Source organism: Lontra canadensis, unplaced genomic scaffold (genome assembly GCF_010015895.1).
Source record: "Lontra canadensis isolate GAN:19392208 unplaced genomic scaffold, GSC_riverotter_1.0 scaffold67, whole genome shotgun sequence".
Classification (NCBI taxonomy): domain Eukaryota; kingdom Metazoa; phylum Chordata; class Mammalia; order Carnivora; family Mustelidae; genus Lontra; species Lontra canadensis.
In genome coordinates, this window is record NW_022631061.1 from 3,729,295 (window position 1) to 3,746,980 (window position 17,686).

The following is a 17,686-nucleotide window of genomic DNA, read 5'->3' on the forward strand; positions in this document are numbered from 1 at the left end:
TTTCAGTGTACAAACCTTTATTCATTAGTTAACTGTTTTATTCTCTTTGATGCCACTGTAAATGAAATCATTTTCTTAATTTTATTTTCAAGCAATTCATTATTAGTGTATAGAAACATAACTAATTTCCATAAGTGAATTTTTTATCCTGTAATTTTACTGAGGTTTTTTTTTAAGTTGTTTTGTGGAGTCTTCAGCATTTTCTACATATGTGATTATGTCACCTGCAAATGGGCAATTTTTCTTACCTAATTGCTCTGGCTAGGACTTCTCATTCTGTGTTGAATAAAAGTGGTCACTGTGGGCATGCTTCCCTTGTCCCTGATGTTAGAGGAAAAACTTTCATATGGAGCTACAAAGAACTCTGAACAACAAAACACTCTTAAGAACAACAGAGCTGGAGGTATTACACTTCCTGATTTCAAACTATATTACAAAGCTACAGTAATTCAAACACTATGGTACTGGCATAAAGACAGACAGATAGACCAATGGAACAGAATACAAACCCCAGAAATAAATCTACACATTTACAGTCAACTGATCATCAATAAGGGTGCCAGAACTATACAGTGGGGAAAGAATAATTTCTTCAACCAGTGGTGCTGGGAAACTGGATATCTACAACCAAAGAATAAAATTGAACCCTTATCATACACCATATATAAAAGCCAATTGAAAATAGAGTAAATACTTAAACATAGACCTGAAATCATAAAACTCCTAGAAGAAAACATAGGATAAAAAGTTTGATCTTGGTAATGATTTCACAGAGATGACACCAAAAGCAGAGGTAACAAAAACACAGATAGATTAAGTGGGACTACAGCAAAGAAAACAATAGTATGAAAAGGCAACCTATGGAATGGGAGAAAATATTTGCAAACCATTTATCTGATAAGGGATTAATTTCCAAACTATATAATGAACTCCTACAACTCAATAGCAAAATAACCAATAAATCCAATTAATAAATAGGCTAAGAACTTGAATTGACATTTCTCCAAAGACCCAAAAACAGCCAAAAAGTATACTGCAGCACCATTCACAACAGCCAAGATGTGGAAAACACCTAAAAGAACATCAGTGGATGAATGGATTAAAAATATGATGAAAAATATGACACCCGATGAAATATTATTCAGCCTTAAACAAAAAGGAAATCTTTCAATATATGACAACATGAAGGAAAATCAAGGTCATTATGCTAAGTGAAATAAGCTAGTCACATAATGAAACACTGTATGATTCCACCTATATGATATATCTTAAATAGCCCCATAGAAACAGTAAAATGTGATTGCCAGGGGCTGAGGAAATGGGCGAGGAGGGTTGCTAATCAGTGGGTATAAAATGCTAGTAATACAAGATGAAGAAGTTCCAGAGTACTGTCATATAACACTGTGCCTATATTTAACAATACTGTATTGTAAATTCAAAAATCTGTTAAGGTGGTAGATCTTGTGTTAAATGTTCTTACCACAACAATAATAATCAAAAAGAGAAAGAAAACAGATTTAGGTCACATAGTCTTGCTCTGGCTCCATGCTTATAAATCATGAAACTTGAGCTAATTTCTTAGTCTCTTAAAGCCTGTTTTTCCCTTTGTGTATAAGGAAGCTACACAGATTAAATAAAATTAGATTATCTTTTAATAATACTGTAAGCAATGTGTCAAGAATAATAAGAAGCTCAGAAATGGACTGGTGGAAGAGGAATCCAAATCTGGTTTAAACCCAAACTGTTCTTTAAAACAAATAGATCTTTTTTGTTTTGAAATGAGTTTTTGGAACTTCTCTCTATATAGAATTTCTTGTTCATTCGTATGGGTTTAGTTATTCTCCATTTGGGTTTTTTTGTTTGTTTGTTTTTGTTTTTGTTTTTGTATTCATGAAGTTAAAGAACCTCATGAGTATCTCTGTATAGATGGATATTTGGACTGGGGGACCCACCTGTTTTTCTGGTGACAAGAATAGGAATGCCTGTTGACGAGAGTGGACTCCCTTTAGGGAAATTAATCATCACAAAACTTATTTCTGTTGGAATGTGCAACATGTTACTCCTCAATCTTCTATTTTCAACCCTACAGGTATTCTCTCTTTACTTTCCCTTGCTGAGTCATAGATTTAAAAACCTATTTTCAGAATTTCTGTTTGAAAAATAAAATGTGTACATAGGGTGTGACGTGGGTTTGAATATGATTTGGCGCTCTAGAAAAAAAAGAAAACATTCCTCTTTTCCTGTACAGATCATTTCAGTATCTCAGATTTTAAAAAGGCTATTTTTGCTATTTCAGGTAGAACTTTCCCAATTGTAAGGGACAGAAATTCAATTCAAAATAGCTTAAATCCAAAATGGCATTACTGGATCATATCACTTGGAAATTCATTCTGAGACTTCAGGCACAGATTGGTGAAGGTGTCAAAAGATGCCATTGGTCCCTCCCTCCTCCTCTCTTCTCCTTCTGCCCATCCTTCCCTCCCCCTCCCTCCCTCGCTCTCTCCTTCCCTCCCTCTCTACTTGTCTCCCTCCTTCACTCTCTAGTTCTTTCTCCCTCCTCTCTTTCTCTTCCCCCAACACACTTTCCTCTCTCTTCCTCTTCCTCCCTTTCTCCCTCCCTCCTCCTCTCTTTCTCTTTCTTTCTTCATTTCTTGGCTCTATTTCCCCCTGCTTGTTTTCACCCAAGTGGAGGCTAGGCTCTCTGACTACATAAAAAGATGGCTGTGAGAGCTCAATAGTCTTTGGAGGTAATGATTTTAGAAAAAAAGAGATATCCCTACCCTGGCATCAGAATCAATCCCAGAATTAGTCCTTTTGGATCAGATGCCCCTCTACTTCCATGGGGAAAATCACTATGTCTGTGGAGATAGAGTATTCTATTGACCAATCTAAGTCATGTGTCCACACTGACCTGGTGATAGGGTGGTAGGACCCTTTTATAAAGCACTCTAGAATCACATAGGATAAGGAAGCAGCATCTCCCTCCTTTATCTAACTTAGATATTGTACAGTATTGCAGGTGGTCATCTAGTCCATGTTTAAACACATCCAAAGTTGAAGAACTCTGTCCTATGGTGTTGATGGTACTACTACTGGTATCAATAAAAATCATTTACTGAATTTGTAGAAGCTAATAGGCATTGGGCAAACATAATCCTATACCACTTGGCATCATCAAGAATTCCACTTGGCATTTTCACATTATCCTACCCAAAGCCAGCAACTCCTACTACCACTTGCATCAGCAAAATGGGAGCTCTGCACAGAGCCTGTTTTTCACATGGCTCACTTCCAAAAGGAATACCTGCACAAGGCCTCTGATTGTTAGACTCAACTCCAATGTTCACATCTGAGTGGCGAGAAAGCCTGGGATTCTGAGTTTGGATTTGTGCATTAGGCAAACAGAACAAAGATGATGGCACCAGGAATGACGAGTATCCATTTGTCTAGTATCTATATACAGTCTTCTTATGTGCATCATAACATCAACAGTTACTCCTCCTTAACATAACGCAAGGGAACAAATCAAAAATCACTCACCCTATTTCCAAAAGGAAACAGTCTAAGAGTCTCTCACTGCATCCAGCTCCAAATTCAGGAACTCTGGGCCAAGTCCATTTCTCACCCAGTTTTCTCACAATTCCATACTGGTATTCTGAAGCCTCTGAACTAAATTTGTAAAGTTCACCACCACAACACATCCTATGCATACCAGGGAAATGAAAGAGATAAAAATAAACTAGTTCAAAGACATTATTATTACATGATATAAGAAGGAAATACAGTATATGTCATCATCCTCATTTCAGCAACTGGTTGCTAACAAGCAGTTTTATCACTTTTCTTTACCAACTCTTTCTACCATGGCCAGGCCCCAACTTGTCTGGGCTCTTTGCCTTGTGGAGGGCTCCAAACCTTAGTAATCCATTCTATATATGAGGTGCTATGGTTTTTCTTTGCAAAACTTGGGATATTTCTTTATCGCTACCTAGCTAGATAAATCCATAATCCAGCTACCTATAAACACAGAATAACAAAGCGGAACAGGATTGTAATTATCCTACACCCAGCCTACATCAGATGAAATCAGATCTGACTGAAGAAAAATGTTCATGTTGCAGAAGGAAGATGTTCTATTCATGGTTATTTGGGCCTGTTTTTGGTTTTTCATTCATCTGGCTTCTGGGAAGTCCTCCAGTCATCTCTTCATCATATGTACATTATTAACAAATAAACTATTTATATGTTGACTAATGCATCTCATTATTTTGAGACAAATCATTTTCCTGGTAAATTGCCTTTTTAAAGTAAATTAGTAAAAAACCATGAATACCACAAAACAACTTTTTGGGTCATCTTTCTACCTTTACTATATGCTTAAATTAAGTTTTCCAAAAGTCTGCTAAGGAAGAGATTACTGTTTGGGAATTTCTTTTTTTTTAATGTTTTATTTTTATTATTATTATTATTATTTTTAAATTTTCAGCATAACAGTATTCCTTGTTTTTGCACCACACCCAGTGTTTGGGAATTTCTTGAAGGCTGTGTCTATTCTACCTTTACCTGTGTCTACAGACTCAATCAGGAACAATCTGGGCACAGAACTCTACTTCCTCTTATCAACAAACTGATAAAAGTATCAATTATATATTAACAAATGTTTGTTATCAAATATATACCAAAATATTAAGCATGTTAGAAGAAACCTAAGAATGAAAAAGAAGAAATGGAAATTCATGCTATACTTTAATCAGACTTATTTCTTAACCATTAAGAAACCCTTTTACTATTTTGACTGGGCATAACAAATTTCAACAGAACCCAAAAAAATAAGAATGTGTTGCTAGTCAATTCCAACTTAAAGTCTGACTCCATTTTAGAACTCTATTGTCAGGGAAGTCTGTAAATCACACCAATTATTTTCAGAAAAAGAAGTGGAAGACATACAAATGGCTATCAGATACATGAAAAAATGTTCATCATCACTAGCCATCAGGGAGATTCAAATTAAAACCACATTGAGATATCACCTTATACCAGTTAGAATGGCCAAAATTAGCAAGACAGGAAACAACATGTGTTGGAGGGGATGTGGAGAAAGGGGAACCCTCTTACACTGTTGGTGGGAATGCAAGTTGGTGCAGCCACTTTGAACACTGCGGAGATTCCTCAAGAAATTAAAAATAGAGCTTCCCTATGACCCTGCAATTGCACTACTGGGTATTTACCCCAAAGATACAGATGTAGTGAAAAGAAGGGCCATCTGTACCCCAGTGTTTATAGCAACAATGGCCACGGTCGCCAAACTGTGGAAAGAACCAAGATGCCCTTCAACGGACGAATGGATAAGGAAGATGTGGTCCACATACACTATGGAGTATTATGCCTCCATCAGAAAGGATGAATACCCAACTTTTGTAGCAACATGGACGGGACTGGAAGAGATTATGCTGAGTAAAATAAGTCAAGCAGAGAGAGTCAATTATCATATGGTTTCACTTATTTGTGGAGCATAACAACTAGCATGGAGGACAAGGGGAGTTAGAGAGGAGAAGGGAGTTGGGGGAAATTGGAAGGGGAGGTGAACCATGAGAGACTATGGACTCTGAAAAACAATCTGAGGGGTTTGAAGCGGTGGGGGGTGGGAGGTTGGGGGAACCAGGTGGTGGGTATTAGAGAGGGCACGGATTGCATGGAGCACTGGGTGTGGTGCAAAAACAAGGAATACTGTTATGCTGAAAATTAAAAAAAATAATAATAATAAATAAAATGTTTAAAAAAAAAGAAGTGGTAGAGAGCAATGTATTAGAAAATTAAAAATAATGTAGATTCACAATCCCTCTTCTAAAGTCTTTGGAGTCATAAGTTTCATTATTCAGAATTCTGCACCAGTGTTCTAAGGCAGCATGGGTAATTAAATACACCAATGTTTCTGTATAAGGGTGTATGAATATTTACATAAAGTAGGATGAATAAAGACCAAGTGTAGCCTCATGTCAGATAAGGTCAAGTTTTGTGGCCAAATGAGTTCAGGTCAGATCAGGTTTTGCAGTCAAATGAGTTACACAAAAGATTTTCAATTTTCAGAGCCTTTTTTACATTCTGGAAATGTAGTTAAGAGAGTGAGAACCTATATTGAAAGGAGGAACTTTGTTTTTAAAGAATTTTATATCATCATTGAGTGATTTTCTTTAGGGCCTTATACAGAATCTAAAATGATTGTTGCAACAACGTGGATGGAGCTAGAGTGTATTATACTAAGTGAAATAAGTCAGAGAAAGACAAATACCATATGATTTCACTCATATGTCTAATCTAAGAAACAAAACAGTTGAACATATGGGAAAGGAAAAAAAGAAAAAGACAGAGGGAAGCAAACTATAAGAGACTCTTAACCGTGGAGAACAAACTGAGGGTTGATGGAAGGAGATGGGTACAGGATGGGCTAGATGGGGGATAGGCATTAAGGAGGGCAATTGTTCCAATGAGCAGCAGGTGTTGTAAGTGATGAATCACTGAATTCTACTTCTGAAAGGAAAAGAAAGAAAGAAAGAAGAAAGAAAGAAAGAAAGAAAGAAAGAAAGAAAGAAAGAAAGAAAGAAAGAAAGAGAAAAGCAAGGATTATAAAATATTGTGATTAACTTTCCTTACCAAAAACAAAAAACCAAAAACCCCTCAATCCTTAAGATCATCTATCTCATACAAATAATAATGTACAGAAAATTAGAGAGAACTAAAGATTATGTTCATTTTCACCATGTCAAAATCAGTAAAATACTAATATGGTTCTTGTAAGATTTTAAGTATTTACAACTTGAAAGGAGGTATGGCTGTATAAAAGAATAAAACTACGATTGTGTGTGTGTTGGGGGTGGGCAAGGATGGGAAGATGTAAAGTAAATCTTTCCCTTTCTCTAATTGTATCCCACAAATTAAGAAAGAAATTGACTTTCAGTTGCAGAATATTAAGATTCTAACAACTCATTGCTAATATTTATAATTTCTTGTACTTATTTCCTTTGCCCCCATTCCAGACAATCAGAAACTTACCACCTTATTCATACCCCTTCTCATTCTGAAATAGCTAGAAAAATGCTCCTAACTTTTCCCCCACTTTGAAGCAATAAGTCTGACTGTCAGAAAAGTTCCATGCAGGAAGTTAAGACACATCAGTCAATTCCATATTTAACAACTGAAAGATCTAAGATAAATCTTTCAATGATATTTTCCTTTCAGCGTAACTCAGTTCTCACACTAGGGAGCTTTATAAAATATATATAAAGCAAAAAGTACACTTCTCCACAGTGAAACTTTGGCAACGGCTTCTAAGCAACTTGCTGAAGTGATGTGGGGTCACTTTGGGCATTTTTCTGAACCTCCAATATTTTGTCAATACATCAGCATGACACTGAGCTAGAAAGTGAGATCTAGAGTAGCTGTTTGATATTTCCTTTGAAAGAAAAATGTTTAAATCCCAAACTGAAAACCTGGAACATGATTTTTGGAAAGCAAATGTGTCAGTGTAGGAGACTTTAAAATATTTAATCCCCTCAGCTGGAAACGAGAAGTGGAGAAAAAATAGACAAAGATAGGAAGACAAATAGAGAGAGATGATCCTCCTAGCATTATTTCAGTAGCAAATAGAAGTAAACAGTTCAAACACATAAGCAGAAGGCTTCTAAAATCATTATATTCATTCTATGGAATATAATATAACCACTAAAGCCATTTACAAAAATTAAAATAACACAAAAACATGCTTATAATATTAAACAGAAAAAAACAGGATCCAAAAACTATAGTGAAGTATCATTTTGGTCATCAAATTTTCCCTCACTACTGGACCATTTCAATGAACAAACATGCTTGGTCTATTATTGACCAACTTGGATAAAAATCCCTTAACCCAAATATACACTCTTGAGCCCATAAGTCATCTCTCTGCTCCTTTTTACAGTAAATTTTCTTGAAATATACCTATACCTGCTATCTCTCCTGAACCTATTCCAATCAGGATTTTGCCTCTGCCATTCCACAAAAATCCATGACTTCAATGTTGTCAAATCCATGGATTAATTCTTTTTTTCTTTTTAAGATTTTTTATTTGTTTGACAGAGAGAGACAGAAAGAGAGCAAGCTGGAAGACAGAGGGAGAGGGAGAAGTAGGCTCCCAGCTGAGCAGGGAGCCTGATGTGGGACTCAATCCCAGGACTCTGGGATCATGACCTGAGCAGAAGGCAGACACTTAACCACCTGAGCCACCCAGGCATCCCCCATGGATTCTCATTCCTCATATGCTCTCTCATCTTTCTTAGACCAGTAGTGTCTAGAACAAGTGGTAATGTTCTTTGCCTTGACTTACTTTTTCTTCTTGACTTCTAGAAGCACTCCTTTGTCTCAATACTCCTATTTTACTGGTCAACGCTTTTCACTCTTCTTTGCTGTAGTCTCTTCACTTTCTTGCCATCTAAACACTGGAGTGTCTCAGGGATTAGCCCATAAACCTCTCTTCTAACACACTTTACATAGTTTTAAAATCATCTGGTCTCAAGACTTTAAATGTCATCTATATGGTGATGATGTTAGCCCGGTCTCTCCCCAATCTATGTGACATCTCTACATGTAGCTTCTAGTGTCCTCAACTAACTCGGACTCTTCCACAGTCATCCCCATTTCTAATTGTGCAGACCAAAAATTTTGAATACATTTTTGCCTCCTCTCTTTCTTGTACCCCATATCCACTTCATAAGCAGATGTGTTGAATGAACGTTGCCTTCAAAGAACCTAATAATCTCCTTACCACTCTCCTTACCTGTACCACAGCCCATCACTCTGGTCCAAGCACATCACCCTCCATCTCACCTACTATTTATAATAGCCTCCAACTGGCCTTCTCCCTCCCACACCCATTTCCCTTCCTCTCAAGCTCTCTCCTGTGGCTCCTTCTCAGAGGAGCCACTGCCATCTCTGTAAAAGGTTAAGTCAAATCATGTTTTCATTCCTCTATTCAAATACTTAGAAATCTTTCCATCTATACTTGATACTGTGGATCAACACTCAGCATTAATTCTAAACCTCTCAAGTACACAGAACTTAAAACTGCCTTGCAGATGTTTTAGACACACATTAGATTCTGCCAGTTAAGACAAATGTGGAAATGATACAGGGGCCATCTAACTGCTGCCTAATTGCTGCTACTGGCAAGTACTGTCGTGAATGGTGTGGGTGTTTTCTGTTATGTTTTGTCTTCTGCAGCAGCATCTCACTGTCTGGGTACCAGCTTGGATGTAAATAGGCAATTGCAGAAACAGCAGCTTCCCAATTCCTGACCACAGTGCCAACTGTGTGCTCTAGAAGAGAGCAGATGCTGTGTGAGCCCCTGTCTCTACCTCCCTGATCCTGGCAGAAGAGTAGCTTCTAAAGCATGCCTTTGTGGGGGAGTTTTCTTAAAGTCATTCCCAGAGCTCCACTGAGAACCCATTCCTCCAGCCTTTCCAAAGGCTTTATAAGCACTAAATTCAACTGACTTATATCCTTTTCTCCTTCAGTTAGCCAGAGAGGTTCCCATTCTCTGATACGAATACACTACCATACCAGAAGCAATTCCCAAGTCCTTATTCTCACTGAGGACATCCTGTATGTTCAGGTGCCCTATTGACTCTCTGGTCTAAAACCTACTTTCCTTCTTGCTCATTCTCCTCCAGAAACATCGGCAGAAAAATAAGCATTCTGTTAAAAGACAATAGGATAAAATAAAGGCATGGTTGTTCAACTGCATTCTTAGTCAGTGAGTGCTATCAGATATATTTGCAGTGCCCAGAAGGATAAGGTGACATACTAAATAGAAGAGCATTCATTTGCATTGCTGATCATAAAGAAGGGTTTTGAAAGCTTGCCTCTTCTCAGTGATTCTTTGAATTTATTCTAGCTTCCTAGAGTCTCTTTTTACCTGCTTAGGCTGATCAGTGTGGAATTCAGGATTATCAGTTCCCTGGTAGGAACACCCTGTTTATATGGCATCTGTTTCTTGTTTTTGTTTTTCCCTCTGTGGAATATTCAGATTATTTTCAATAAAAAGCAAAAACAAACCAAAAAACCCTTTTATTTTCACATGAATTGTTATTGAGGCTTATGTGCCTCATTTCACATTTATGTATTTCTATTTAGAATAATTTTACATTTGAGTTTGTACAATTTTGACTCACTAGCTGACGTCTTCCAACGGCCTAGTCTTATGCAGATTTTATGAAGTTTGAATCTGTCATTTGTGTATTTACCTATGAATTTTACCATAAGTCAGCCAATCTGATTATTTTAGTAGCTTACCTTATAGGGTTAAATTCCACAGCCAAAAATCAGTAAATATGCCCCAACACTAAATATGCAGAGATCTGACATGATGGACAATTTAAAAAGCTACATTCATTTATTCCCTTTCAGCTACCAAATTAACAGTGAACTCTGAGACCCTGAATCATAAAATATATTTACTTTGTTTCTTAAAAATTCATGTTTAATCTCCAAGAAGGAAAACATACATTTATGCTTTAGTGACATTTCTGATATTATCTAGCCTCCTGAAAAAACTTTCAATTGGTTTGAATTAATTTCTGAGTTTCTGAGTCAAATTTCACATTCAAAAACAAATGCCTTGGGGCACCTGAGTGGCTCAGTAGGTTGCCTTCCTTGAAGGCTGAAACAGAGGAAGGATTTCCACATTAGTAAAAGGACTGAAATGAAAAGCTTGTTTGATAGGCCTCAGAGACCCATTACCCCTGAGTTCATTGACTCTTTTTATTTTTTTATTTTTTAAATTTCTTTTCAGTGTTCCAGAATTCATTGTTTATGCAGTACGTGTCCTCCACTAAGTACCCACCACTAAAAGGTAGATTTTAGATCCAGGGTTGTATCTTGACCAGTGAGTTCCACAAGGATAGTAATGAAGGGAATTTTTCTGGAAAACTAAGAGAACTAAAATCTAACCAAGTTGAAATTTAAAAAGGTATTAATGAGGTGCAATAATAAATGGAGGCTCTTACTGCTAGGATAAATGAGGCAGAAGAGAGAATTAGTGATAGAGAAGACCAAATGATGGAGAATAAAGAAGCTGAGCAAAAGAGAGACAAACAACTACTGGACCACGGAAGGAAAATTTGAGAGATAAGTGATACCATAAGAAGAAACAATATTAGGATAATTGAGACCCTGGAAGAAGAAAGAGAGAGAGGGGAAGAGGGTATATTGGAGCAAATTATAGCAGAAAATTTCCATAATTTAGTGAAGGAACAAACATCAAAATCCAGGAGGCACAGAGAACCTCCCTCAAAATCAATAAAAATAGGTCCACACCCCATCATCTAATAGTACGAGTCTGAATGACAAAGAGAAAATCCTGAAAGTAGCTCAGGACAAGAGGTCTGTAACATACAATGGTAGAAATATTAGATTGGCAGCAGACCTATCCACAGAGACCTGGCAGGCCAGAAAGGACTGGCATGATATATTCAGAGCACTAAATGAGAAAAATATGCAGCCAAGAATACTATATCCAGCTAGGCTCTCATTGAAAATAGAAGGAGAGATAAAAAGCTTCCAGGACAAACAAAAACTAAAAGAATTTGCAAACATCAAACCAGCCCTACAAGAAATATTGAAAGGGTTCCTCTAAGCAAAGACAGAGCCTTAAAGTAACAAACCAGAAAGGCATAGAGACTATATACAGTAACAGTCACCTTATGGGCAATACAATGGCATTAAATTTATATATCTCAATAGTTACCCTGAATGCAAATGGGCTATATGCCCCAATCAAAAGACACAGGGTATCAGAATGGATTAAAAAAAAACAAAACCCATCAATATGCTGCCTACAAGAAACTCATTTTAGAACCAAAGATACCTCCAGATTTGAAGTGAGGGGGTGGAAAACAATTTACCATGCTAATGGATATCAAAAGAAAGCTGGGGTGGCACTCCTTATATCACATAAATTAGATTTTAACCAAAGACTATAAGAGATGAGGAAGGACATGGTATCACACTTAAAGGGTCTCTCCAACAAGATCTAACAATTTTAAATATCAATGCCCCTAACATAGGAGCAGCCAATTATATAAACCCATTAATAACAAAATCAAAGAAAGACATTGACAATAATAGTAGATGACTTTGACACACCCCCCTCACTGAAATGGACAAATCATCCAAGCAAAAGATCAACAAGGAAATAAAGGCCTTAAGTGACACACTGGACCAGTTGGACATCACAGATATACTCAGAACATTCCATCCCAAAATAAAAGAATACACATTCTTCTCTAGTGAACATGGAACATTCTCCAGAATAGATCACATCCTGGGTCACAAATCAGGTCTCAACCAGTACCAAAAGATTGGGATCATTCCCTGTATATTTTCAGACCACAGTGCTTTGAAACCAGAACACAATCACAAGAGGAAAGTTGGAAAGAACCCTAATACATGGAGGTTAAAGAGCATCCTACTAAAGAATGAATGGGTCAATGAGGAAATTAAAGAAGAATTGAAAAAAATCATGGAAACAAATGAAAATGAAAACACAACTGTTCAAAATCTTTGGGACACAGCAAAGGCAGTCCCAGAAGTAAGTATATAGCAATACAAGCCTTTATCAAGAAACAAGATGGTCTCAAATACATAACCTAACCCTACATTTAAAGGAGATAAAGAACAGCAAAGAAAGCCTAAACCCAGCAGGAGAAGAGAAATCATAAAGACCAGAGCAGAAATCAATGAAATAGAAACCAAAGAACAGTAGAACAAACCAACAAACTAGGAGCTGGTTCTTTGAAAGAATTAATAAGATTGATAAACCCCTGGCCAGACTTATCAAAAAGAAAAGAGAAAGGACCCAAATCAATAAAATCATGAATGAAAGAGGAGAGATCACAACCAACACTAAAGAAATACAAACAATTATAAGAACATACTATGAGCAACTCTACGCCAACAAATTTGACAATCTGGAAGAAATGGATGCATTCCTAGAGACATATAAACTACCACAACTGAACCAGGAAGAAATAGAAAACCTAAACAGACCCATAACCTATAAGGAGATTGAAGCAATCAAAAATCTCTCAACAAACAAGAGCCCAGGGGAATTCTACCAAACATTTAAAGAAGAATTAATATGTATTCTCCTGAAACTGTTCCAAAAAATAGAAATGGAAGGAAGATTTCCAAACTCATTTTATGAGGCCAGCATTACCTTGATCCCAAAACCAGACAAAGACCCCATTAAAAAGGAGAATTACCAACCAATATCCTTGATGAACATGGATACAAAAATTCTCACCAAAATACTAGCCAATAGGATCCAACAGTACATTAAAAGGATTATTCTCCACGACCAAGTGGGATTTATTCCTGGGCTGCAAGCTTGGTTCAACATCCACAAATCAATCAATGTGATACAATACATTAATAAAAGAAAGAACAAGAACCATATGATACTCTCAATAGATGCTAAAAAAGCATTTGACAAAGTACAGCATCCCTTCTTGATCAAAACTCTTCAAAGTGTAGGGATAGAGGTTACATACCACAATATGATCAAAGCCATCTATGAAAAACCCACCACAAATATCATTCTCAATGGAGAAAAACTGAGAACTTTTCCCTTAATGTCAGGAACATGGCAGGGCCGTCCACTCTCACCACTGCTATTCAACATAGTAGTAGAGATCCTAGTCTCAGCAATCAGACAACAAAAAGAAATTAAAGGCATCCAAATCAGCAAAGAAGAAGTCAAACTATCACTCTTTGCAGATGATATGATACTATATGTGGCAAACCCAAGAGACTCCACTCCAAATCTGCTAGAACTTGTACAGGAATTCAGTAAAGTGTGAAGATATAAAATCAATGCACAGAAATCAGTTGCAGTTCTATACAGCAACAGCAAGACAGAAGAAAGAGAAATTAAGGAGTTGATCCCATTTACAACTACACTTCAAACCAGAAGATACCTAGAAATAAACCTAACCAAAGAGGCAAAGAATCTGTACTCAGAAAACTATGGAATACTTGTGAAAGAAATTGAGGAAGACACAAAGAAATGGAAAAACATTCCATGCTCATGGATTGGAAGAACAAATATTGTGAAAATGTCTGTGCTACCTGAAGCAATCTACACATTTGACACAATTCCTATCAAAATACCATCAATTTTTTCAAAGAAATGGAAAAAATAATCCTAAAATTTATATGGAACCATAAAAGATCCCAAATAGCCAGAGGAATTCTGAAAAAGAAAGCCAAAGTTGGTGGCATCACAAATCCAGACTTCAAGTTCTATTACAAAGCTGTCATTATCAAGACAGTATGGTACTGGCACAAAAACAGACACATAGATCAATGGAACAGAATAGAGAGCCCAGAAATAGACCCTCAACTCTATGGTCAACTAATCTTCAACAAAGCAGGAAAGAATGTCCAAAGAAAAAGACAGTCTCTTCAAGAAATGATGTTGGGAATATTGGACAGCCACATGTAGAAAAATGGAATTGGACCATTTCCTTATACCACACACAAAAAATAGAGTCAAAATGGTGAAAGACCTCAATGTGAGTCAGGAATCCATCAAAATCCTTGAGGAGAACACAGGCAGTAACCTCTTTGACCTCATCTGCAGCAACTTCTTCCTAGAAACATCGCCAAAGGCAAGGGAAGCAAGGGCAAAAATGAACTACTGGGACTTCATCAAAATCAAAAGTTTTTGCACAGCAAAGGAAATAGTCAACAAAACCAAAAGACAATGGGCAGAATGGGAGAAGATATTCGCAAATGACTTATCAGATAAAGGGCTAGTATCTAAAATCTATAAAGAACTTAGCAAACTCAACACCTAAAGAACAAATAATCCAATTAAGAAATGGGCAGAAGACATGAACGGACATTTCAGCAAAAAAGACATCCAAATGGCCAACAGACACATGAAAAATTGCTCACCATCAGGGAAATACAAATCAAAACCAAAATGAGATACCACCTCACACCAGTTAGAATGGCTAAAATTAACCAGTCAGGAAACAACAGATGTTGGTGAAAATGCAGAGAAAGGGGAACCCTCCTACACTGTTGGTGGGAATGCAAGCTGGTGCAACCACTCTGGAAAACAGTATGGAGGTTCCTCAAAAAGTTGAAAATAGAGCTACCCTATGACCCAACAATCACACTACTGGGTATTTACCCTAAAGATACAAATGTAGTGATCCGAAGGGGCACGTGCACCTGGATGATTATAGCAGCAATGTCCACAATAGCCAAACTATGGAAAGAACCTAGATGTCCATCAACAGATGAATGGATAAAGAAGATGTGGTGTATATATATACAATGGAATACTATGCAGCCATCAAAAATGAAATCTTGCCATTCACAACTATGTGGATGGAACTAGAGGGTATCATGCTAAGTGAAGTAAGTCAATCAGATATCATGTGATATCTCTAATAGGAGGAATTTGAGAAGCAGGGCAGGTGTCATGAGGGGTAGGGAAAGAAAAAATGAAACAAGATGGGATTGAGAAGGAGACAAATCATAAGAGACTCTTAATCTCACAAAACAAACTGAGGGTTGCTGGGGGTGGGGGAGTAGGTATACGGTGGCTGGGTTATGGACTTTGGGGAGGGTGTGTGCTATGGTGAATGTTGTGAAATATTTAAGCCTGACGATTCACAGACCTGTACCCCTGGGGCAAATAATACATTATATGTTAGTTAAAAAAAAAAAGAAGAAGAAGAAAGAAAGAAGAGAAAAGAAAAAGAAAAAGAAAGATTTTTAAAGTAATTCACTTGGCCACTGAAGATTTTTTGGAGTTGGTGGGTATTATGGACTAAATGCCTGAATTTCTCCAAAATGCATATATTGAAGCACTAACCCAAAATGTAATAGCATTAGGAGAAAGGGCCTTTAGAAGGTAATTAGGTTTAGATGAGATCATGAAGGTGGAGCCTTATGATGGGATTAGTGCTCTTATAAAAAGAGGAAGAACCAGGGCTTCCTCTCTTTGCCCTGTCAGGATATAGCAAAAAGGAAGCTGTTTGCAAGTCAGGAAGAATGCCTTCACCAAGAATCAAATCATCTGGCACCTTGATCTGGGACTTTCCAGCTTCCAAAACTATGAAAAATAAATGTCTGTTGTTTAAGCCACCAAGTCTCTGTATTTATAATAGCAGCCTGAACTGCTGTTGACAGCTGTTAAATGACAGTGGATTTCCAGCCAATGTCTTTCTCAAGGTGTCTAAAGTTTAATATTATGAAAGCTATGACCTCTCAAACTTAAGCTGGATCACTTTTCCTCATGGTAATGATATATGTGTTAAATCAGATTATTGAAGTGCATGCCCAAATCCTGCAAGAGGCCAGGATTATAGAATATGTGCCTATATGAAGGAGGTAGTCACAAATGCTTCACCTATTTTAAGGCCTTACTTTGGAACTGGGCTGGATCACATGAATGTGCCCAGAATTTTTGCCTCTCCATTTATAAGCCACATGGATTTGGATTCTTGTTTCTACTTTGTGTTTCTGCCAAGCCAGAGAACCCAACTGAGCCATATTTTAAAGGGTGTGGAATTTCAATTTTATTAGGCTCTATGGGGGAAAATGTTTGAAATTTACCCAAATCACCATCAGCTTTTAGAAGATCTTTTCCCCCTTTTTGTTGGAGACCAAATGTCAATTTTTGTTCCCCAAGTGATATATTCATAAAGAAGAACAGTTGCCATTTCAAAGTCACTTATTATACTCAAGAAGTCTTGTAATTTAAAATGCTAAAACTATTAGACTCTCTTATTTTCCACATTGGTACAGCAGGGAAAAATTCATTTTAGTACACTGAGTGCTTGAACTCAAGGTAATTATAAACTGTGTATGTGATACCAATGACAAGGTAGTGATCTTACCTTCTTCATTGGCTCTTAGCAGCATTCAGACAAAAGAAAAAGGAGAAGTTGACTGAAATCTAAGAGTCTGATAAGAATGCCTGTCTGTCTGTGCTGTCACAAAACAGTTGAGGTTCTCAGGCACCCAGAAACTCATCCTTTGATGGTTTCCCAACCCTGGGGCCCTCAGGACAGATGGAAAAGTGGCTCAGGGACAGAAGAGGTAGCAGGCAACCCTCTAATCTGGGATTCCCTGTGGATACTCAGTGTGGTCCCAGTTATGATCCAAGGTCAAGGCTAGGCTATGAGGCTAAACTATTAGTCCTGGGTTTCCTTCCATTTAAGTGTCTCATATCATCTCATATTGAGATCTTCTCAGCTCATGTGTCTCATGTGGTCTCCCAGCAAAGACTGGGTACCACTGTGCTTCCTACAGTACTTGCCAAACCAGTCAGAGGCACATTTGTACTTTTTAATTCTTGCTAAACTGTTGTTATATATCAGGCACACAAATTTATAAACATGATCACATTTAATAAAAGCCCTTTGAGGTAGCTATGATACATTATATTCACATGATACAGACTCAGGATGTGAAGGTCATACTGGTTATTCAATCTTCTTAAGGTCACACAACTAAAAGCACATGAGCCAGGATCTGGACCCAGGTCTGCCTGACCCCAAAGCCTTGTTTATTTCACTATACATGCTGCTTCCACACTGAGTAGCAGGATTCTTCCATTTCAGTTTTGATCATG